General features: G+C 41.3%; 1 long non-coding RNA gene across 1 annotated transcript in view; it reads right to left on the reverse strand.

Moving 5' to 3' along the window:
- Window positions 1-580: 580 nt before the first annotated feature.
- LOC127576965 (uncharacterized) overlaps window positions 581-23611 on the reverse strand; it is a 72942-nt gene continuing 49911 nt past the window's right edge. Inside the window, exon 3 of the long non-coding RNA XR_007957301.1 lies at window positions 581-694. This is a non-coding gene — a long non-coding RNA (uncharacterized LOC127576965). The remainder of the gene's footprint in view (window positions 695-23611) is intronic.

A 23611-nucleotide genomic window follows, 5' to 3' on the forward strand; every position in this document is an offset into this window, starting at 1 on the left:
GCTTGCTGTACGGACGGCAGAGCAGAAATGGATGGAATTTCTATAAGAAATAAAGAAAATGCAGGATCTATTTAGTCCAAGAAAAAAGGGTTTGAATGGGGAAAAGGCACAAATGTGGATAACGAGAGAGTTGAAGGCAAAAATAGAAGCAAAAGGGAGGGCATACAAGGAAGCAAAAATTAGTGAGAAAACAGAAGACTGGGAAACCTTTAAAAACCTGCAGAAAGAAGCTAAGAAGGTCATAAGGAAAGAAAAGATGAATTATGAAAGGAAGTTGGCAGATAAAATTCGAAAGCATACTAGAAGTTTATTTTCAATATAGAAGGAGTAAAAGAGAGACACGGGTTGATATAGGACCAGTCGATAACGGTGCGGCAGAGATTATAATGGATGATAAAGAGATGGCAGAGGAACTAAATGAGTATCTTGCATCGGTCTTCTTTGTGGAGAACATCACCAATATACTGGTTAGTCAGGCGTCTCAAGGAATGGAATTGAGTTCAGTTAAGATTAATATAGAGAAGGAAAACTAATTGAACTAAAGACTGATAAGTCTCCCGGACCGGATGAGGTACATACCCGGGTTCTGACGGAGGTGGCTTTAGAGATAGAAGAGGCATTGGTGACAATGTTCCAGGAATCGATAGACTCCGGCATGGTTCCGGAGGACTGGAGGGTCGCAAATGTAGTTCCTCTGTAAAAGAAAGGTAGGAGGCAGCATAAAGGAAAGAACAGACCTATTAGTCTGACATTGGTGGTGGAGAGGTTATTAGAATCGATCCTCACGGTTGAGGTTATGGAATACCAAGAGGTACAAGGCAAGATAGGTCCAAGCCAACATGGTTTCGCGAAGGGAAGATCCTGCCTGACCAATCTATTGGAGTTTGTTGAAGAAATCTCAGGTAGGGTGATTGAGGGAGAGGCGGTAGATGTTGTGTATTTAGACTTTCAAAAGGCCTTCGACAAGTGCCGCACAAGAGACTGATTCATAAGATGAGAGATCATGGAATTACAGGTAGTATAACAGAATAGATGGAGCATTGGCTGGTTGGCATAAAGCAAAGGGTGGGAATTAAAGGATCCTGTTCTGGTTGGCTACCGGTTACTAGTAGCGTTCCGCAGGGGTCGGTGTTGGGACCGTTTCTTTTGACCCTGTACATTAACGATTTGGATGATGGTGTAAATGTTTTTGTGGGTAAGTTTGCGAATGACAGCAAGATAGGTGGAGAAGTAGAGAGTATTGAGGAGACAGGAAGGTTGCAGAGAGACCTAAATAGTTTAGGAGAATGGACAAGGAAATAACAGATGAGATTCGATGTTGAGAAATGTGTAGTTGTACACTTTGGAAATAGAAGTAAATGAGCAGATCATTATCCAGAAGGGGAGAAAATTCAAAGTACAGAAGTACGAAGGGACTTGGGGGTACTCGTGCAGTATACCACAAAGGTTAACCACCAGGTCGGATCGGTGGTAATGAAAGCGAATGTTATTTTGGCATTCATTTGGAGAGATATTTGTAGGAGAGATTTTAGTAAGGAAGTGTTGATGAGGCTCTGCGGGGCACTATTGAGGCCTCATTTGGAATACTGTGTACAGTTTTGGGCCCCGTATCTTAGGACGGATGTGCTGATATTGGAGAGGGTTCAGAGGAGATTTACGAGGATGATTCCCGGAACCAAAGGGCTTACATATGATGAGCCTTTGTCGGCTCTTTGACTGTACTTACTGGAGTACAGAAGAATGAGAGGAGACCTCATACAGACATTCCGAATGTTGAAAGGACTGGACAGAGTAGGTGTGGCCAAGCTGTTTCCCATGGTAGGTGAGTCCAGGACTAGAGGGCACAATCTTATAATTAGAGGGTACAGGTTTAAAACAGGAATGAAGAGGAATTTCTTTATCCGGGGGGTTGTGAATTTATGGAATTCCATGCCACGTACAGCAGTGGAGGCTAGATCATTGGAGGTGTTTAAGGAGGAGATAGATATGTATCTAATTAGTCAAGGTATCAAGGGATATGGAGATAAGGCCGTAAACGGGGGTTAGAATAGTTCCCCACCATTTCTCGTTTCTTTTCTTCCCCCCTTTTCTTTGGAGCAGACTCGATGTGCCGAATGGCCTACTTATGCTCCCTTGTCTTGTGATCTTGTGACAATGGACTTGAGCAGCAGGGTCTCTGTGTTCGTCCTGAATGCTGAACAAGTTACTGTATTTGCGTACCCACTTTTTGTGGACCCTAAGTGCATCGTCACATATGTCGGGATTGCAATCCATCTCATAATGATCCGCCCAGATTTCCAACTGATCTATATCCTGCTGTAGTTTCCGGTACGCTTACTCACTATCCACAACACGAACAGGTTTCGTGCTATCCATAAGCTTCGTAATCATATCTCCCAGACACACATTCAAATTGTTATTATATGTCACAAACAACAAATGTCTTGGCGCTGATCTCTGTGGTACGCCATTCGCTAGAGACTTCAAAACAGAAGATGATCATTGTCACTACCGTCTGCCTTCCACTAACAGATAGCCAGCACACTATGTATTCCACGGTGCCATAAACAACGGGACCAGCCCAAAGTTGGAGACCTTGTCAAATGGAAAAGGGGTGCTGTTTCCTTGTCCACCGTTCCCACAAGTCCTGTTGGGTATTTCCAACGTGTTATTTGAAACACTTTTCTAAAAGGCAGTTCAAGAAAATTAACGCTGATTTACCCCTCTTGCAGCCGAAGCAGTGGAATCAAAGCTCCTCCTCTTGCCGCCATATTCAGAGGAGATTTAAACTGCCAACACTTACATGCTGGATGATCGGATTCTACCCCGACGACTTCACCATTTCCTGGCAGAAGAACGGAGCCTCATTCCGCTCGAACGTGACCAGTTTCCCCACGACACTTCAAGAGGACATGAGCTTCAGCAGGAAAAGCCTTCCCTATTTGACTGCAACGGATTGGAAGCAGTACGCAACATACTTCTGTGTCGTCTCGTATCCACCTTGAAGTGAAACGTAATAACCCCGAAACGTAAGGACAGCTTGTCAAAATTGGCTGATCCAATCCGCCATCTACATCCCAGAAAACAGGTAAAATGGACTATCAGTCTGCAATGTGCAGGTTGAAGGGACCATTTTAAGGAACCAGGCATCTCTGATGATCCAGTAGAATAACGTGAACGGACATCAACTAAAATGCCACACATAAAATCGGATCTCTTCTGAGTATTGGATTTCTTCTGAGTACGGGGAGACCAACTGCATGGCAAAATTAATATGCTCCAAGGTCGGATGTACGTTGATGTATGCACGTTGTCCAAATCTATTCACAACACCTCGGAAATTAAACTGTCCATGTCTGTTTGCAGAAAGAACTCTACCATATTCTAAAATGGCATGCGAGATGCAAGTTACATTTGTACAACTTAAGTCCCAGACACTAACTATCTGCTAAGATACAGTTGTAACAACTTGTTCTTGATAGTCAATGATTCACGCACAAGAACACGCAGACATCTCTCAACACCAATAACTTTCAGTCTCTGACCCTTTGAAGAATACACTATATTTCTATTTATTTCTCGCAAAGTCGTTGTCCTAACGTTTTCCACCTTATATTCAATCTGCTAAATATTTGCCCATTTATTTATCCATATCCCACTAAATTCTCTGCGAATCTTTTTCACAACCCAGAGTGCCGCCTGGCTTGTATTCTCAGCAAACGTGGACATATTGACTGTAATCCCCCTCACTAAAGCTATTGAAATAGTTTGGGAGCAGCTGAGTCCACTGCACTGATCGTTGTGATACGCTATTAGCCACAGCCTCCCTTGACCATAAACGCTTATTTCCTCCTCCACTTGCGCACAGCTGCTGTACTGTGTAACATCTACAAAGTGCACTGCTATCATTTACCTACTCTACTCTGACACTACCTCCCAAACCCCAGTCATCACTATTGACAAGGGTTTCCGATACACAGGAATGCTTGTACTCGGATGTTCTCCTCAACACGCACCGCATTCTGTCTTGGAAATATATGGTATTTCCTTCAGCTTCGCTGTGTCTACAACCTGTACCTGCCTACCCAGCAGCAGTGCCTGCTATTATTCACCAGAAACACTGCAACAGTTCAAGGAAGTAGCAACCACAGCAACGAGTCAACTGGGTCTCAGGCGACCGATCCTAATGCTCTAATTCTGTACTATCCTGGTGCTCTTTCGAATACTTAAGTGACCTTCAACTCGCCTTAAACATTTCTGATGATGGATACATTAAGATCCCTCAAATTAATTGCGGTAATTGAAAAAGTAATGCTTATCACATAAAAATGCATTTTACCAAATGTATTTCAAAAATACCAACTGCTTCAGAAATTAATAAAATACCGACTTCGGCGTTGCATTGGGCATTCTCGGGTCAAGAGATAACTGACCTGCAATGCCGAGGTCACTAGTGGTTATGTAAAAAATGCCGCTGGCTGAACAACAGCAGCAATCAATTTAATTTTCTCGCATCGGGCATCATGAGTTCCAAATGAACTCTCACATATATCTGGTGTGGTGATATCTTTTAATCAGTCTAGTATTAGCTCGGCTCTTTGGCAGACAACTGAGTTTTCACTCAGAGGATTGTAGGGTCCAGCTTGGTGGGCCCAATGCATTCTATTTTGGAGTTTTCACCAGTTATTAGTGGCTCAGCTGGTATTATACAGAGGTGCAAATGACCGATGGCCACAACATTGGCAGCATTGTAACCAACGTAATCGTGTGAAGGAAATTTATATATTCATGAATGGCAAATTCTGGGAAATATTGTGAAGCGTCAGGAGCTCAGTTTCGAGGGTGAATCAAAAATAGTTTTAAGATATTCGTGTTGGACGCAGTGGATATTCCTGTGAGAGAAAGTAAATTCGTGAATGCAGATCACTGTCATGACTCGAACTGATGCAGTAACCAATCCAGTGTAATATATATTTGCACATGGAAGAACAAAACACCAGGTGGAATGCTTGTTACAGCTATATAAAGCAAAGCCCACCATACCCCTCAGCAACAAGTTATACCCCTTTAGTTACTGCTGGGAGGATGCCCTGTCAGGGCACAGCAGCAGCAGCCAGGTCAGTGGCACTCTGTCCGGTTCTGCGGCTCAGCACAGAAGGATAATGTCAGGAAGGGTACCAGTGACAAGAGACTTGACAGTTAGAGGGACAGAAGGGAGAATCTGTGATCGCGAAAGAGACACCAAGATGGTATGTTTCTTCCTAGGTGCTAGATTCGAGTATATCTTAGAGCGGCTGCGGAATATTCTACAGGGAAGCCAGAGGTCATGGTGCACGTCGTCACCAATTACATAGGTAGAAAGGGGTATGAGGTCCTTGAGTATGGCGAGTTAGGCTGAAGAGCAGGACCTCCAAATGTAGTAATCTCTGGATTACTCCCAATTCCACGTACCAGTCAGGGCTGGAATAGGATGATAGAACAGATTAATGGGTGGCTGAGGAACTGGTTCAGGGGCAGGGTTTCAGGTTATTATATCATTGGAACTTCTGGGGAAGGGGTAACCTGTACAAGGGGGACGGGTTGCACCTCAACTGGAGGGTAACCAATATCCTGGCAGTGAGGTTCGCCAGAGAGACTCGGGAAGATTTAAAGTCGTTTGGCAGGGGTTAGGAACGGAACCACCGGGTCAGAAAGTGGAGGGACTGAGATGAAGGTAGATGTAAGGGCCAGTGAAAACAGGCAGGAGCAACGTAATAGACACGTTGGGATGGACGTTTTGAGTTGTGTGTATTTCAATGCTAGGAGTATTGTAGGTCAGGGTGATGAACGTAGAGCATGGATCAGTACATGGAACAATGATGTTGTGGGCATTACAGAGACTTAGTTAAGAGAGGGACAGGAATGGGTGCTGAATGTTCCAGAGTTTTGATGTTTTAGAAAAGATATAGAGGGATGTAAGCGGGGTGGGTTGTTGCACAACTAATCAGGAACAATAGCACAGTTGCACTCAGAGGGGACATAATGGAGGGCTGGTCCACGAAGGGTAGAACTCATAAATAAGAAAGGTGCAATTATTCTGATGGGATTATACTACAGACCCCCAATAACCACTGGGACATCGAGGAACAGATTGCAGGCGGATTAGGGAAAGGTGTAAAACTAATAGGTTATTGTCGTGAGGGACTTCCCTAATATAAACTGGTCCCTCATTCGTGTAGAAAGTTTAGACGGGGCATAATTTGTCAGGTACATTCCAGAACTTCTCTTAAATTAATATGTAGATAGTCAAACGGAAGGAGGGGTCGTACTGGACCTAGTGTTGGGTAATGAGACTGGCCAGGTGACCGACCTTTCAGTAGGAGAATAGTTAGGGAACAGTAAGTACAACTCCTTAAGTTTTAAGATAGCTATAGATAAGGATAAGTATGGACCTTGCGGGAGAGTACTCAATTGGAGCAGGGCAAACTACGAGAGCCTTAGGCATGAACAAGGGAGAGGTAATTGGGAACAGCTGCTTTTGGGCAAGCCCACATCTGAAATGTGGAGGGTGCTTAAAGACCAACTGCACAGAGCATAGGACAAACATGTTCAGGTAAGAAGGAAGGACAAGTATAGCAAGGTTAGGGAACATTCGATGTCGAGAGAGGTGGTGAATTTATGTCAAGGAGAGAAAAGAAAAGTATGCAAAGCTGAGAATCAAACAGAGAACGAGGATTAGAAAGACGCCAGAAAAGAACTCAAGAACGGGATTAGGAAAGATAGCACTGTCCATGAAAAGTCCTTGGCAAGTAGGAATGAAGAGAATACCAGGCATTCGATACATACATTAAGAGCAAGAGGATAACTAGGGAGAGGGTAGTACCGTTGAAGAATAAAGGAGGGGAAATGGTGTGTCTCACGTAAGCGGTAGGGAAGTTACTGGAGAGGATTTTTAGGTATAGGCTTCATGAGCATTTGGAAAACCATAGCCTACTTAGGGACAGTCTGCATGGCTTTGTGCTGGGCAAGTCGTTCCTTATTAAGTTGATTGAGCTTTTTGACGAGGTGCAGAGGGTGGTTGGTGAAGGTAGAGCTGTGGATGTTGTCTACATGGATTTTAGTAAGGCGTTTGATAAGGTCCGTCATAGGAGGATCATCCGGAAGATAAATATGTATGGGATCCACGGTAAATTGGATGTTTGTTTACATAACTGGCTTGCCCGTAGACGGCAGAGGTTAGTTGTCGATGGGACCTATTCCAGCTGGAAGTCTGTGACCAGCTGAGTTCCTCAGGGATCCGTGCTGGGACCTCTGCTGTTTGTGACGTATGTAGATGACCTGGCTGAAAATGTACATGGATTCGATAGTAAATTTGCAGATGATATGAAGATTAGTGGTGTTGTTGATCACGGAGAATTTTGGAAAAGGATAAAGCGGGATATATATATCAGTTGCAGATATGGGCGGAGAAAAATCACATGGAGTTCAACACGGCCAAAGTGTTGCATCTTGGGAGATGTTACGGATTAGGTTGCTACTTGGTGACTGTGCCTTTAAAATATAGTGCAGTAGAGTTGTGTGTGTGGGGGGGGGGGCGGTGCTGACGTTTATTATTCAGGGAGTCAGTCAGAAAGAGAGAGAGGGAGAGAGCGAGAAACACTGACTGCCGGTCTCTGTGTCGACGGATGAAGAACAGTAACTGTGTCTGTCACTACAATACACGTCTGGATTTTTGGAGTGATCCAGTGGAGTCTACGTTTTTGTTAACCTGTAGAAGGAAGCAGGTATTTCTGTTGACGGCCACGTCTCGAAAGCCTTTCGGGGTGGCAGATACTTCTGAACAAAGTAAATGGAGATCATCAGTGACTGAAGTTCCAACGTGGAACATGTGGATTTTGTAAATTCTGTCTATATTCCCTCTACATTTTCTCTTCAGTCAACGGTGGTTTTGCAAAAGCCTTTGCTCATGTTTCAACTTAAGACTTGCTGAACTGAACTTTGAGAGCTATTCCTGGACTTGGAGTTTGGGAATTTGCCACACACACAATTCGAGTTTAGTTTTTGGGGTTAATGTTTAATATCTAACATTTTTACTTTTGTTATTATTATAAGTAGTTCTGAATAAAATAGTTTCTAACAGTTATACCTGAGTCGGTGTGTTTCATTTCTTTCTGGTATGTAACACAGAGAAAATGTAAAGAGACAGTGCATTGATATTGGCAAGAACCTTAACAGTGTTGATGAGCAGAGGGATCGAGGGGTCGAAGTTCATAGTTCCCACAAAATGGCTACACAGTTGTTATGGTGGTAAAGAAGGCATATGGCATGCTTGCCTTCATTCGTCGAGGCCTTAAGTTCAAGAGTCAGGAAGTTATGCTACAGCTTTGTAAAACGTTAGTTAGGCCGCATTTGGAGTATTGCATTCAGTTTTGGTCCCCACATTATAGAAAGAATGTCGAGGCTTTACTAAGATTCTACCTGGATTAGAGGGCATATCTGCTGATATCCAGTTCCATTGTCGGAACTGAAGCTAATCACGGAATTGATGTGGAGAAAATGATCTTAGGCCTTAGGGCGATAGATGATATTCACCTCCCCATTCTAACATACTCCGGAGGGACTCTTGCGCATCCCATTCGCTTAGAGTAAAGTAAGTACATCATTCTGATAAATACATATTGCAGTCCTTCCCCAAGGCTAGGAAACAGTTACAGCGATCTGTAGTGCAGCATTCATATAAAGTAGAACAGAGAGCAGTATAACACAGGAACATGCCCTTCGGCCCACAATGTTGTGCCGAACCAACTACATTAGTAATCAAATGTCCAACAAAACTGATCTCTTCTGCCGACACAATCTCCATATCCCACATTTTCCCTCATATTGATGTGCCTATCTAAGAGATTATTGAACGCCTCTATCGCACCTGCTTCCACTACCACGCCAGGCAGCGCATTTCGGGCACACACTACTCTCTGTGTAAAATACTGGCCCCGCACATCTTTTTTGGACTTACCCATCTCAACTTAAATGCAAACCGTCTGGTATTAAACATTTCAACCATGGTGAAAATATAGTGGCTTTCTATTCTCATCCTCTCATAATCATATAAACCTCTATCAGATCTCCCCTCAGACTCCGCCGCGCCAGAGAGAACGACCTAAGTTTGTTGTACCTCTACTCATAGAATGTAATCGACTTCCGATACGCCAGAGGTGAATTCCAGCTCATCAGCACCCATCCAATCCCAACCCCAATATCCACCCCGCTCCCAGTCACCAGGGATGAAACTACGAGAAGGCATTCTGTAGACTGGTATATTATCTGTAATTCGGCCTGAGTGAAGACACGATCAATTATTTAAAAAGAAGGGACCATGCTCAAATTAATAAATCTCTTCAAGAAATTTATTCTTCTTCATATCAGTCAGAATTTCCTGAGGACCCGACATTAATGCATGGATTTTTAAGGAATTTTAAGACTCCGAATTTATCACTTAATGAACTTTCAATATTAGATGCACCCATTTCGGTGAAAGAAATAAGGAAAACAATTTTTTTCAATGAATTCGGGTAAAACACCTTGTCCCGATTGGTATACAGTTGAATTGTTAAAATCATTTTCTGATCTTCTCTCTCCCTGGTTAGGTAAAATTTTTAAGGATGCCCTATCAGTAGGTAAATTACCACAATATTTTTATGAAGCAACTAACTCTTTAATTTTGAAAAAGGCTAAATATCCAACTGAATGTGCATCTTGCAGACCAATTTCTTTATTGAATGTAGATTCCAAAATCGTTTCCAAAATATTGGCTTCCAAACTGGAAAAGGTACTCCCATAAATTATTTCTGATGACCAGACGGGATTTATTAAGAATCTTTATTTATATTTTAATACTAGGAGGTTAATGAATGTTGTATATACGCCTTCATCTATAATCTCAAAATGTGTTATCTCGCTAGATGCCGAGAAGGCATTTGATAGAGTTGAATGGGAATATTTATTTAACACGCTTGAGAAATTTAATTTTAGTCCAAATGTTATATCCGCGATTAAATTGAGTTATCATACACTTATGGCTTCAATACTTAGTAATAATCAGATATACCCCTTTTTCAGGCTTTTTCGAGGCACTGGGCAGGGTTTCCCTTTGAGTCCTTTATTATTTGACATTGTCTTGGAACCCTTGGCAATTGCCCTCCGGGACTCTTCTAACATATTTGGTATTACTCGTGGAAAGGGGATCCATAAGATATCACTATGTGCAGGTGACCTGTTACTCTATATCTCTGACCCGGAGAAATCTATCCCTGCAGCACAATCATTGCTTGCTCAGTTTAGTGTTTTATCTGGTTGTAGATTAAATCTTAATTAGAGTGAGCTTTTCCCATTAAATATTCAAGTCCCAATTTATAGGCAACTACCATTTTGATTAGTGACTGATTATTTTATGTAACTGGGTGTTAAAATTACCAAGAAACATAAGTACTTACTCAAAGTTGACTTCTTTTACCTTTAATTGATCATGGTAAACAATTGTTTACTAAATGGTCCCCATTGTCTCTATCATAGATTGGTCGAATTAACGATGTTAAGATAAATATTTTAACAAAATGTTTGTATTTATTTCAGGCGGTTCCAACTTTCATTTCGAAATCCTTTTTCGATTTTATTGATTCTAAACTTCTTTCATATATATGGCAGAATAAAAATCCAAGGTTAAGTAAGAAATATTTACAAAAATTAAAAAAGGATGGTGGTATGGCTTTGCCAACTTTAGATTTTACTATTGGGCAATTAATATTAGATACTTAATTTTTTGGGCACAAGATTTAGATGTAATTCAATGTCCTCGATGTGTGCATCTTCAGTATGAATCAGTGCAAGGATTTTAATTATCTTCCATTTTAGGAGCCTCACTCCCTTTTGCACTTACTAACTTGAGTAAACAAATGATTAACCCAATAGTTAAACATACAATACGAATATGGTTTCAATTTCGTATTTTTTTGAATTGAATGAATTCATGTTATCAAGTCCTATCCAATCTAATTTTTATCTTTCAACCATCTAGAATTGACAGCTCTTTCTTTATGGAAAAGGAAATTAATAACATGTTTTCGTGATTTATTCATTAATAACTGTTTCATGTCCTTTGAATAGTTGTTTAATAAATGCAATTTGCCCAGATCACATTTTTTCGATATTTACAGATCAGAAACTTTTTAAAAGTTACTTTACCTTCTTTTCTGATACTACATAAAACTGAAATTACGGGAAAAATCTTAGGTTTTAATCCTTATCAGAAGGACTTGATAGCAATAATTTATGATCTGATTATGAAAATACATCTAGAGACACTTGATAAAATTAAGAATGAATGGGAAAGAGAATTCCAGATACTTTTACTTACAGAGACATGGAAGAAAAGTTTTCAGTTCGTTAATATATCTTCAATGTGTGCTAGACACTCTTTGATACAGTTCAAGGTGGTCCACAGGACCCATATGACCAAGGACCAGTTAGCCCGCTTTTCTCACCATATAACCCTAAATGAAACAGATGTAATTCGGAGGTGGCTTCCCTGACACATATATTTTGGTCCTGTCCTCTTCTGGAAAAATATTGGAAAGACATTTTAATATTATTTCAACTGTATTGAATATTAATTTACAACCCCATCCTATTACTGCAATTTTTGGCTAACCAATGATGGATTCTGGCCATTTATCCGCTTCTGTTTGTTGTATGATTGCTTTTGTTGCATTAATGTCCAAGGGATCCATTCTATTTAAATAGAAGAGCCCTATACCCCCTACTACATTTCAATGGTTTTCTCAAACTATAACATGTTTAGACTTAGGAAAAAAAAATAGGAGTGCTATTGTTGATCCTTCGGTTAAATTTGAGGAAGTTTGGAATCCATTTATTCAATATTTCCATATGATATGAGCAGACCTTTTTCGAATACCCTTCAATAACTTTTGAATATGGAGGAGCGGAGCTGACTACATAAGAATGTGTTTTTTTTTAATCGAAGAAATATCAGTCTAGTTTTTTTTTTTATCTTTGACGTTTTTGGCTTTCTTTTGTTTAATATTATACTTTATTTTTGATTTGTGGGTTTTCTTTTCATATAATTAAATTTCTTTTCATTTTTTTTCCTATCATGTACAATTAGCAAGAGTGCGGGAGGTCCAGATTACATATTTCCCTCTTGTGAGTATAAATATTAACTGTTATTATTGTAATCCCGATCTCTTTATATCATATGTATAATTATTAATGTTATGTCTATCAATTTGAATTAATTTGAAATTCAATAAAAAGATTGAAAAAGAAAAAGTAAAAAAAACGTCAAGTGGAACTGACAAGGACGGCACATAACTATTTCCTTTAGTTGGGGCATGGTCCAGCCAGTCAAGGTATGCACGCAGGCAATTATGTCAGGATCTCCCGTACGTAACAAAGTTGCCATTGGACAAATTCTTAAATTGAAACCAGAAATTAAGAACCTTATATTAACCCAATTTTTCAAGAAAGTGCGTCATCCAGCAGCCAATTACAGATGTGTTTCGATGTCTGAACGATCTATTCCTGTCTCATGTCCCACTTCTCTGAGCGTTGCCGCGTGTATCACAATTCAATATTATAAAAGAAAGACGCCTCAAGATACACCTCCTGGCTGTTAATGTAAAACATGATAACGAGAGCGGAGTGAAACCCAGATTTTTTTTTTGACTCTGTGAGTAGCCTTGGTGACAAAATGCCTGGAGGTTTCTGCAGTTCATCAAATGGAACACCTTTGTACATTCTCACAGTACAATATCAAATTCATAGTCTCCCTCGTGACTGGCGCTTTATGTCTTTGGCGCTTTCAGACTATTTTGCTTTCTGCTCCAAAAACAATAATTTATAATAATGCTAATCCATCCATTCCGGAATTATCTGAAACCCTGAAAGATCCAGATGACTATGCAGCCAGTTAATAAATATTAGAAAACTTTGATGAGGATGGCAGGTCTCATCCTTATCGCCTTCGTGATCAACTTTATCTGAGTATGATGTATAGCGCATTTACAACCACTGTTAAGGTAATAGCGACTTTCAATAGTGCAAAGGCCTACTGTACATCCAATGGAATGTTTGGCGTATATTTCAGAAGTAATCGGGGTGCGAGTTGTGAATTAAGCATTCCAACAGAAGCTTAATTAATATTTCCTCACCAGGTAACGTTGGGCTTCAGTGGAGTTTCACTAGTGTTCAAATGGCACATCTAATAATTCTTCAGAATATCATGTTATGGGTGTTATGGGGTGTTATGGTGAGGTTATATAAGTCATTGGTGTGGCTGAATTTGGAGTATTGTGTGCAGTTCTAGTCAGCTAACTATAGGAACTATATCAGTATGATTGAAAGAGTGCAGAGAAGATTTACTAGAATGTTGACGGGTCTTCAAGAGTTGAGTTACAGGGAGAGATTGAACAGGTTAGGACTTTATTCCTTAAAGCGTAGAAAAATGAGGGGACATTTGATAGAGGTTGACAAAATTAGGAGGGGTATAGACAGAGTAAATGCGAGTAGGCTCTTTCCACCTAGATTAGGATAGATAAGTACAAGAGGACATGGCTTTAAGGTGAAAGGGGAAAGGTTTGGGTGAACATTAGGGGGACCTTCTTCACTCAGAGAATGGTGGGAGTGTGGAACAAGCTGCCATCTGACGAGGTAAATGCAGGCTCAATCTTAAATTTTAAGACTAAATTGGATAGATACATGGATGGGAGAGGTCTGGAGGGTTATGGACTGGGTGCAGGTCAATTGGACTAACGGAATAAAAATTCGGAACAGACTAGAAGGGTCGAATGGCCTGTTTTCTGTGCTGTAGTGTTCTATGGTTTTATGTTCGGATATACAAGCACTAAAGTACCATGCAGGGAGATTTTAACTCCAATGGAAGGAATTACTTAAAACATCAGTGGGGTATGTCAGGAACAATACGAAAAAGGAAAGGGAAGAAAGAGTGAGAATGGGGTGCTTGAATTCATTACCTGAGTGAGCTTATCTTATGTTAGTACGCATGTGTGCACACGCGCGTATGAATTTGTGTGTCTAACCGAGAGAGAGGACAGACAGAAAGACCATGTCCTGGGACAGGGAAGGGAGGTGGATAGCAACAAAAGCCGTTTATGCTTAAACTTGGATCGCGGCAAAGCGAGGAAGAAAACATTCATTATGAAAAGGTGGGATATGTTTCAGTTGGGAAACTGATGCGAAAATAAAGCCACATTTCAAACAGGTTATTAGCATGTCTAATTCTAGGAAGAGTAAATACCGTTAGTGGATTGGATGGTGGGGATACTCAGCTGGTGGTTTACAAATGACTGTAACGATATGCTTACGCAACAACGGCGACGTTCAATAGATTGAACACTGAAAAAGGAACAAAACGTGGTAATCAAATTCCACAATGAAATCTCCCTGGATTTCTGTTCATATAAGAGTAATACCAACAAGTCTACACGTAAATAATACGATGCTTGTAAAAATGGACGCGAATCCAGGAGAGGCAATTGGCTCCGCCAGTTTTTTTTTCCACCACACAATTAAATAATGGCTGATTCTGATCAATACTCAACCTCCCTCCATGTAACTTACATGTTTAATACATATCAACCAAATTGAGGTTTACAAGTTTCAGCTGCAGAACTAACAGCTTCCTAGGGCTTCCTGAGCGAAAATATTCTACGCTAACCTCAGTGTCAGCCGCCAAGGAATATTCTAAGATCATTCCTCCATTATTATAGCACTTTTATCCAGAGGAAATAACTTACATTTCCCTCCAGCACCGCAAACCAATTAAAACAGGATATGTTGAAATGCAGGATATACTTAACAGATTAGGTAGTATCTGTGGGAAGATAAACAGAGACAACGACTAAGGTCGAACCCCTTCTTCAAAAACTGGGAAGGAGGCAAAAGAAGCTTGTAAAAGTGCAGGGAGGAAGGCATCTCTTTGGTATGGGAACACCTGGATGAACCCGGCGATAAGATGTAAACAGGATTGTCTGGTCAAACAGAGTCGTTAGAGAGGTAAAATGGAGACAAATAACGATAGAAAAAATAATAGGCCACAAGGGACTGAAAATGCTGGAGTCTGGATCAAAAACAAACTGCTGGAGGAACTCGCCAGGTCAAGCAACGAGGAAAGGAATTGTCGACGTTTCTGGTCGATACACTATATCAGGACTGAGAGTGGCTAGGGAAGACAGACAGTGTAAAGAAGAGAGTGGGAAGGTGAGACAGAGGCCGGGAGGTGAAAGGTAGAGCTAGGAGGGGTGACGGATCATGGGAAAAATCAGCAAGGTGTGGGAGGGGAGGGCTGGAGTTGGGAGATAGTGGCAGGTGGATGATAAGTGGGAGCAGACAAAGGTGGGGGCGAGGGTAAAGGTGGCGACAGAAGCTGGACGGTGATAAGCGGGTACACAAAGGATATATGTTCTGGAATCTGATAAGAAAGGAAGGTAATAATGGTAAAAAGAATGTGGGAGTTCCAAAACGAAGAGAAGGAAGACCTGCCCAGCAGGTTGGGCTGGGCATGTCCTCTACTCCATGAGAAAAAAAGTGGAAAAACAAACAAACTGAGGCAATGTTACCGACTGACAAGTGACACAGTGAGAGAAATCAAATTACGTGAAGCTGAAGAATTTAATATTGCATCGAGAAGGCTAAAACATGCCCAAGCGGAAGATGAGATCTAGTTCTTGAAGCTTACATTTACCACATTGTAGCAGTGCAATGAGTGGCATTATAACAGTGAGAGCTCACTGAGGTCGAACACAAACGGCAGAAACATCAGCCTATTGCCAGCCGAGGGAAACGGATGATGGACATACTGGAGTATGGTAGTCTTTGGTGTCCCACGGGAGTCGGTGCAGACATCCCTAACAGTATATTAGGATTTACAGAAGAATATGTTGGGGGAAATTTGAGCTTGGATATAAAACCAGGTCATAAATATGGCAAACAGTACGATGGACTGCAATAGATTTCAAAAAGGCATAGATAGGTCAGCGGAATACTCCGATGATTGTAGATGACAGTTAATACAGATAAGTGCACGGAGATAGATTTTGGCAGATGAGGAGTGGACGCAATGCTGATACAGTACTTTAGAATGTGCATTTAGAGAGGAACGGGTGCAAACGTACGTAACTCTTTGAAAGTCGCAATTGATAATTCTGTTAATAAAGCTCATGAGATTCTGGGTTTCGGAAATAAATGCGGACAATCAAATACAGTGTCTCATTTTAGATATTGATAAAACGCCGGTTACTAGGTAGCTGGAGTATTATGTTTAATTATGGTCACCGCACTTTAGGAAAGATATGGAAGTTCGAGAGAGGACGCGAAGGGATTTGCTGGAATTGTCGTCCCGAAATCAATTTTCCCCTTCTGTCCGCTGTAAGTAACACAGTGCCACGAGGTCGATTCTAACAAATACCTTTATTAGCAGTGCACGGCGAGGAGAATTCTCTTCAGCACTCACTATGAGTCGCTTCCCGAGTTCTCTCCGGACAAAGGGCAGACAGACATTTATACAGGAATTGTCACGCACATCCCATGCAAACGGCGCCGCGAGTTTCGGTCAAGCCATAGAGATCCCGAAACAACTATCACACCTCTTGTCTTAGTATAATTCAGTTATAATCAAGGCTTTCAAAATCAGGTATCACCCTTCATTGTTCAGACCAATCACCCTTCACCTCGATGTTAATTACACCCAGTATCGCGACCGTCTGACATATCGGAACAAAGGCAGTTAACATACTTAACATTCCAACCTAACTAGTGGGTCAGCAGCTTGCTCGTCCTTGCTAAAGAAGTATAAATGCATATATATATACATATTTTGTTTACCAGTTATAAGTATGGTTGCAATTCTTAACCCTTCGCTTCCTCAGAATAGTACCTTGGATTAGGTATTTCATCTGCAATGTTGAACTAGAGAAGTTTTGTTTGTTCTTCTTGGAGCAATGGAGGAGATTGATAGACCGTCGATGATAAAGGTCTAGGCAGGGCAAATACAGAGAGTTTCTCCGCAGGAATTGATGATTTAAGGAACGGAGGATGAATGACGTCCTTTATCCAGAGAAATGCATTGACTTGGAACTCACTGTCCAAAAGGCTGGTGGAAATGAAGTTAATCAGGACTTTCAAAGGGGAATTGGGCAGATAAATGAGGAAATCAAGTTTCAACGCTACGGCCATCTGCCGCAGGTGCTACTCGACCCAGAGCATGTTTTTCCTGCATTCTTAATGTTTCCGCAAATTACATTCAGTTTTCGACGCTTCTATTCACGGCTGTAACTGACCGAATACTTTATACACAAATAATGATTCTGTCTGAAAATGAACAAGCTGTTCCACATCAAATAACAAAAGACTGATTGTGAAAATGGGAAATGGCAAAATTATGAGTAATACGATGGACTTTCCCTCTCTAGTTTTATATTTCTCTATCTGGCAAGTGTGATCCCTGATATAGATTTCAGCACCCGTACCTTTGAAACAAAATCACGCGGGTCTAAATCCACCTGCAATAACTTGGCTTCCAAATCTCGCCCACTCTATTATTCAATAACGAAACAATGCGGACTGAAAAAGGATTATTTTAGGTAGGGCTTTACACGGAATTCATGTCTGACGTTCGTACGAAGAGTGGCGAAATTATACTCTCGGTAGAGACGAATTTTTCACTCTCTAAGCTCATTGCATCGGAAATCATGTCAGTGAGAGAATTGCTAGAACATAGAACATAGAACATAGAACAGTACAGTACAAGTTGAGCCCTTCGGTCCACGATATTCTACCGACCTATATAAATCTTATCCCCATTCAATCTATCCTCCTCTCTACTTCAACTCCCATAACCCATAATTTTATTTTCATCCATGTGCCTATCTACTGGTCTCTTAAATGGCCCTAACTTATCTGTCCCTACCACGAACCCCGGCAGTGCATTCCAGGCACCCACCACTCTCTGTTTAAATAACCTACCTCTGACATCTCCCCTGAACTTTTATTCACGCACCTTAAACTGTTGACCTCTCGTATTGGCCATTAACACACTGCGGAAAAGATGCTGGCTGTCCATGCGGTCTGTGACTCTCATAATCCTATATATCTCTATCATGTCTCCTCTCATCCTCCATCGCTTCAAAGAGAAACGTCCTGACTCGCTCAACATTTCCTCATAAGACATGCTCTCCAACCCAGGTAGCATCCTGGTAAATCTCCTCTGAACTCTCTCCAAAGCTTTCACATCCTTCTTATAATGTGGTGACCAGAAATGAATACAATATTCCGAGTGTGGTCTAACCAGAGTACTAAGAAACTGCAGCATTACCTCTCGGTTCATGAAATCAATCCCCTGGTTAATGACGACCAGCACACCACACCCCTTCTTTATTGCCCCATCCACTTGTGAGGCAAATTTGAGGGATCTATGTACTTGTACCCCAGGATCTCTTTGTTCCTCAACACTACAAAGAATTCTGTCATTAACCATATGCTCCGCCTTCAAATTCGTTCTTCCAAAGTATATCACTTCATACTTCTACCGATTGAACTCCATCTGCCACTTCTCCGCCCAGCTCTACATCCTGTCTAAATACCGTTGTAACCTACGACAACCTTCTTCAATATCTACTACACCACCAACTTTCGTGTCCTCTGCAAAGTTACCAACGCGTCCTTCCACTTCCTTATCCAAATGATTTATAACAGTCACAAAGAGATCCAGAACAGATCCCTGCAGACCACCACGAGTCATCGACCTCGAGATTGAATACTTCCCTTCTACAAACGTCCACTGCCTTCTGTGGACAAGCATTTTCGAATCCACGCGTTTAATTCCATGGATGCCATGTCTTATGACTTGCTGAATAAGCCTATCTTGGGGAACCTTGTCAAACGCCTTACTCAAACCCATATATACTACATCCACCGCACTATCTTCATTAATTTGTCTTGTCACTTCCTCAAAAACTCTATTAAGTTCGTGAGGCACGACCTGCCATTCACAAAGCCATGTTGACTATCCCTAATGAAACTATGCTTCTCCAAATGCTCACAAATCTGCTCCCTAAGAATCCTCTCTTATGTTCTGCACAGATTGACTGCAAATTCTTTTTACATTGCAAGACAAACCCCAGAGTACGCAGAGCTATTTCTATATGAAGCCCTTTGAAAGGAAACGAGACAATCAATGGCGGTATGCTTCAATATAGCTTTCAACCTGATCATAACTGTCAGTTAGAAAACAAAATATGTTCATGGTCCACTTTGGGAGGGTCAGGACAATGGCCATCTCTTTCACTAGAGGTTTCTCTCCACCAACAAACTAATTCTCCTGGCTCAAATCTCCCTCGTATCTAAAAACTTCTCCTTTAACGCCTCTCATTTCATCCAGACGAAAGATTTTATTATGGATACTCGCACGACACCAAGCTCGGTGTGCCCTTTGTGGAGTGGATTGAAGACCCTTTGTTTCAGTCCTACTTGCTCCTCTCCATCAATGTGTTTTCCGGTACAATTGCGATTACATTACTGCTGCTGCTTCCTGCTCTCACAGAGGCTCTTACATTTCATAACCCTCCCAGCCAATTACTTCCCCGTTTAATTCTCCATCCAGCTCCCACTCTGAATGATCTGCCAGTAGTTTCCTGTAATGCAGCAATGAGACCAAATGCAAGCTTGACTTAAAACACCTCATCTATCCAGGCACACTGCATCCTTCTGGTTTCAGAAACGACTTACAGAACATTCAATAAGTTATAATCAGGTTATAAACTAGATTGAAACATACCGCCTTTGCCAGTCTCGTGTTCTTTCTGTTTGTATCAATACTGGAAGAAAATCGAAAGGACGGGTTTCATTACCACTACGAAAAGACGGGGAATGGTTAACAATAGCCAGGGCTTCATGTTCGCGGGAACGTTTGCCTGAATAATTTGATTTTTTTTTGAGGAGGTAGCTAAGAAGATTGACCTGAGCAAGACAGCGGATTTTGTATACATGGATTTTACTAAGACTTTTGACGAGGTTCTGCATGGTATGCTGTTCCAGGTGGTTAGAGCACATGGTATCCAAGACAAGCTGACGAATTGGGTCCAATATTGGGTTAGAGATAGAAGGCAGAGGGTCTCGATGTAGTGATGCTTTTTCTGATTGGAAGTCTGTGCGCAGTGGAGTATTGGAATGTACGTTGGTGACTGTCATTTTTATTCACAACTTCGATGTGAGCGCAGAAAGTCTTATTCGTAAGTTTTCGGGTGACATGTAAATCATCCGTGTCACAAATGGGGGAAAAGTTGTCAAAGGATACAGCGGGATATCAGCAGGAGAGTTGGGCGGAACTCTGTCAGATAGACGTTAACCCGTCCAGTGTAAGGGGATGCATTTTGGAAAGTCAGGCACTATGAAAGTAGAGCACACATAGTATATAGAAGGGCACTAAGAATGAACAGAGTGACCTCGGTGGAAATTGTTCCCTGTAAGTGGCAACACAAAGAGGATATGGTGGTGAAAAAGGCATGTGCCTTGCTTGGCGTCATTGAACGAGGAATAGAATATAAGAGTTGGGAAGACATGCTGCAACTTTGTGAGTCGTTGACTGGGCCACATTTGGTGTATTGCGTGTAGTTCTGGTCGCCACGCTATTACAATGATGTGCTGGCGTTGGGGGGAATATAGAGGACGCTCCCTGTATCTCCGTTTTCTTGACTGAATTAGAGAGCTGTAGTTATAAGAAGAAATCGGATAGCCTTGGTTTATTATCCGTGGAGCGAAGGTGACTGAGGGTGGCTGAGGTATGACCAGATGAATTATGAAAAGTACAGATGAGATAGATCGGAAGGATCTTCTTCCCTTGCCTAAAACAAGGGAATGCAATTTTAAGTTGAAAGAGAATAAGTTTGCACGTGAGGGGAACGTTCTTCCCACTTGGAATAGTCATATCTGTCCATACTGCCAGAGGCGGTGGTGGAGCCAGAAGCAATCACAACATTTAAGACTCATCTGGATAGCAGTTGAACAGACAAGGTGTAGAAGTCGAAACACTTTATGCGCAAAAATGGAATGAGTATAGATAGGTCGGCACTGATGGACACATTTCTGTCCTCTAAGACTCTATCTTTGCCTACCATCTTTTATTCCCTTTATCTTTCATTCATATAGTCCGAACTTAAAGGCCACATTATTTTACGTTATCAGAGAAAACATTTTGTTCCAACCATTGCCCTGCACCACCTTGCCTGAGGTCGTGACGACTAAATTATCCGACTCTAGGCAATTCGCTCTTTCTTTCCCTCTGTATTGGAAATTATAATTTCTGTCAGTCGTCCATCTGCGATTTTAGCTCACTTTTTCTCTCTCCATTAGTACAGCCTGGCCTGCTGGACAGGAGTCACAGCCCTGCTGTTGATAACTCATATCATAGACACAGGGGCATAATCTAGATCTAGCTGTCGCGCTGACAAATTTCTCACTATCCCCGCAGTGACGAGTGGTTTCGGACCCAAATAGTCCTAAAGTGATCCAGCATTTTCTGTTTATTTTATTTTGTTTTTTTTCTTTTGTGCATAAAGGATTGGGTAAAATCTAAATTACTTAGTTTTTCAAAGTGATACGCTTCGCCATTATTTTCGATTTATAATTTTAAATTCCTAATTCCACATTGCAATGCAGGTTCCCTTCATCGTAGCAGCCAGTAATATTGCTGTTATGTCAACAACCAGACAGCTCTTCTAATTGTACTTGAGGTAGCGCCCTTTGCTCTTAACAACTGCACTTCTCTGATGACCGTAATTGTGGTATATTTTGTTATTTAGCTCTATTATTGCTAACGGAAAATTATAGTTTGAAACTCTGGACGTGGCGCACGAAACTAAAATCGGAAATGGTTACATTTACTTGCTGTGTGAGAATAATATATTGGACCATTCACCAGAAGGTTCAGAAGCCGAATCTAACGAGGGACATTAGTCGAGGAACACAAGGACATAGGACGGAGAAACCTAAGACCCTCGACCTCACATCACATTCTTGTAGACTCCATTGTGTATAATCGAAAACTATTCATTCTTCCTCTTGAAGCGGCTTGTTCATTCCAAAGAATGAGCTACTGAACCTTGTGTGAACTGTTTTCTCTTCAAACGCACCCCCCCCTAGCGTGCAGACCAGAAACTGTACGCAGTGTTCCATCTCTTTTCTCAGCAGCCTGCTTTTATTTTCTGAGTCTATTCACTGTTAAATGAAGGTCAGCATGTCACTTGAGTCCCTAACTACCTGCGTCCCTTGCATGACAATATTCACTTCCCCGTTTTACATACAGGGATACTGAACAGCAATACGACAGTTCAGAACATTTCTAAACACAATTCTATCTTTGGGTTCTGACTTATGGATTATAGCTCCTGTTCACTACAGCAATTTGTGAATCTGTGCACAGTGTGCATCAGAATATTAGCTGAATATGATGAGATTGCGAGACTATTACGATACAGTCTTTGCCCAATTCAACATTATACTATCTGCTATCAGGTTTCAGATCAAGTGATTAAAGAGAAAAATAAACATGCCACCAATTCTTCCTCAACTGAGATATGACGAACAGATGTTGATTGGCAACGTACAGTGACCATGAGCCTCCCGAATTATCATATCACTGTAGAACTACTACGGTATAAGTATGTGTAATGAAGGGCATCACGTGCTCTACTTGTCATTCAGAAGCTCACGAAAACATGCGATAGCGAAACTGCCTGAAACAGAGACAGGACCTAACACTTCAGAGGAAAAAAGCTGTTTGTTTGTTGATGCACGCTATCGATCACTCGGTCTGGTTGTCTCTTCATATCACTTTGATCATCACTGGATTCTCAGTTAGTGTTCCATAATTACAGGTGAAGTAGTCCATGCTGAACCAGAAGGCAGCTCCAGTTTAGATTTTAATGGACTCGCCGTCAGATGGTGACGTCAATCCGAACAGGAATGCACTAATTTATTCCATCATTGTTACCCACCGGACCATTTCCTGACAGTTGCAATATCATCTCTGCGAAACTTAAACAATTTTGGTTCCCTTTGTGCCGTCAGTTTGAAGCTTATTTCTGCTTTCTCAATCACTGGTGTTGGATGTAATTTCAGAAAACAGTAGCAAATCAATGAAATTCAAAATGTATGCCTCAGAATAAAATTAAGTAACCTGAGAAGAATTTCAGGCCTCAGTTTAATTTGAGTTTATGAAGGACGTCCTCTCCTAATTTCCTAAAGCACAGAACAATGAATCCTTGGGAATTAATAAGCATAGCGTTTTAGTATGAGAACCATTATTTGGTTTAATGTTTGCATTCGCGATTATTTTTTTTCAAAGTACAGTTTAATACTCAAGGCGCTACACTGAGAAAGTGCCACAGTATTAACCAAACGATAATTCTCTGCCTGCCTTTGCAAATCTCACAACTTTGTTCAATGATCTGTTTGGACAGAAAATCCGGGTGCGTGTGGGACAACACTGTCATCAACTTCGGTGGAACTACCATAAAACAAATGTCTTAATCACAAATTTGAC

This window comes from Pristis pectinata, chromosome 12, assembly GCF_009764475.1.
Source record: "Pristis pectinata isolate sPriPec2 chromosome 12, sPriPec2.1.pri, whole genome shotgun sequence".
Taxonomy (NCBI): Eukaryota; Metazoa; Chordata; class Chondrichthyes; order Rhinopristiformes; family Pristidae; genus Pristis; species Pristis pectinata.